The sequence below is a fragment of the Penaeus vannamei genome, chromosome 30 (genome assembly GCF_042767895.1).
Source record: "Penaeus vannamei isolate JL-2024 chromosome 30, ASM4276789v1, whole genome shotgun sequence".
NCBI lineage: Eukaryota > Metazoa > Arthropoda > Malacostraca > Decapoda > Penaeidae > Penaeus > Penaeus vannamei.
In genome coordinates, this window is record NC_091578.1 from 12,568,563 (window position 1) to 12,571,062 (window position 2,500).

Consider the following 2,500-nt stretch of genomic DNA (forward strand, 5'->3'; position numbering starts at 1 on the left):
TATAAGTATAATATTTTTTATAATAAAAGTGATAATACCAATTTCATAATCAGGATAATGTCAGTAATGACTGTATAGGCGATAATAGTAATGGTAATGGATTTGGTAAGGATAATAACAATAAGAATGATAATAAATAGTAATGATATTAATCTAAGCCTTTTAAAAGATATAACTATCCGATTTTGCATAACGAAGAAATATTAATAAGATTACTCCTTTTCCCAAAAGAAGCCTTGCAAAATAATATTTCTGCTGATTGAATAATAAATTACGTCATGCACTGATGTTGATGTTTAATCCATCAATTCAATATCTACAGTCTTCATACCATTTTAAGGTTTAAACATGAAACTGAATTTGAAAATGAAATAAAAATAAAAACGGATTAATTAATTTCTTATGCCATTACTCTAATACATATTCCCCCCTCTATAATTGCACAGCCCATTACCTGCACACTGAAAATACCATACTTACTTTAAGGGGAAAAGAGAAAGGTAGCCAATCTGAAGCTTTCTGTTGCTATGCTTTCAAAATGCAGTAATTTGTGTTAATTAGGCAGATGTTTGGGTGATTGATGTATCAGTTACTTTGGCTTTCGAAGCAATATTGTCATCATGATTATTATTTTGATTGCAACTGTGAATTCTGTGTTTGGTATTATTGCCATTGTTGTTGATGCTGCTGTTCTTTTTATTATGATAATCATTATTATTGTTATTACTGTTATTGTTATGATTATCATTATTATGATATCATCATTATGATAAACATTACCATTATTATTATTATTATTATTATTATTATTATTATTATTATTATTATTATTATTATTATTATTATTATTATTATTATTATTATTGTTACTTTTATTATTCTCATTACAATTATCATTATTATCAATAATATTATTATTATCAATAATATTATTATTATCAATATTATTATCATTATTATTATTATTATTATTATAATTATTATTATTATTATTTTTATTGTTATTATCATTATCATTATTATTATCAATAATAACATCATTATTATCATGATCACTATTGTTATCAATATTATTATTGTTATTATCATCTTTATTATTAATATTATTATTAATATTATTATCATTGCTGTTATCACATTTTTTATGATCTTCACTATCATCATCACTATCATAATCATTATCATCATCATCATCATCATCATCATCATTATTATTATCATAATCATCATCATCATCATTATTATCATTATTATTATCATTATCATCATCATTGTTACCATTATTATCGTTATCATAATTATTATTATCTTATAATGATACTACTACTACTAATTGTGATAATAATAATAATGATTATTGTTGTTATTGTTATTATTACTATTATCATCATTATCATTATCATTGTTATTAATGATATTTTCCTAATGATAATTGTAATGATAATAATAATGATAATGATAATAATAATAATAATTATTACCATTTTCCTAATTAGTATCATTATCATCATCGTCATTATTAATGGTATCATTTTATATTATTTTTAAAATTATTACTATTAATATTATTGTCATTATCATCATTATTTATTATTATTATAATTATCATTACTGATTATAATAATGATGATACTCCTAATGATAGTAGCAATAACAATTACAGTAGCTAAAGTAATAGCAACAACAATAGTCTTCATGACTTTTAAACTGACAATGATAATATTCTAACCATGATAAAGAATACTAATAATCAAATGATAATGATAATGGTAGTCCTAATAATGCCGATGATGATGTAGACTGAAATAATGATACGAAGACCCACATCGTCGATTCATTAGTATGCTCATTAATAATGTTTCGGACGCTATAATTAATAATCTAATTAATATAATATAATATAATATAATATAATATAATATAATATAATATAATTAATATAATATAATATAATATAATATGATAATATAATTAATAATTAATAATTAATGATATCGTATACTAACCCTTGATATGACGGAGGTTCCGGATACTGAATTAAACCGGATTCCTTCGGCCTTCTTACAGACAAGTCCATGTGATATCCAAACTAGCATCATCTAACACTTCAGAAATACACCTCATATACTGAAAGGCTCTGTATACTTCCATGAACGGAGCTGAACAGATCATACTGAACAATTTGTATACCGAACTTTTACTTCCTTGTAATCCAAAAATAGCAATATCCTTATTCTTATTATAGACTCAACCATTTAATACCCTATCTATCAACCAGCATACTGAGAGGCTCCCTAGGCAATGCTAACCTATACTGAACACACTGAATCAAACTGTAGTCCTAGATCTTTCTAGACAGCAAACATCAGTATCCTTGTTCCCGTTATAGACTTAGTGGCCAAAATTAATATCACCCAAAAAAAAGGTTTTGCATAAAATCCCAAACTATGCTGACCCAAATTATACTGAAGTAAACTGAATGGGAGCCTTTAGGTACCGA

At 24.2% G+C, this 2,500-nt stretch overlaps 1 protein-coding gene across 1 annotated transcript in view; it reads left to right on the forward strand.

Annotated features, from left to right (window-relative positions):
• Positions 1-2,500, forward strand: part of LOC138867467 (homeobox even-skipped homolog protein 2-like) — a 7,131-nt gene that overhangs the window by 1,862 nt on the left and 2,769 nt on the right. The window lies entirely within an intron of this gene.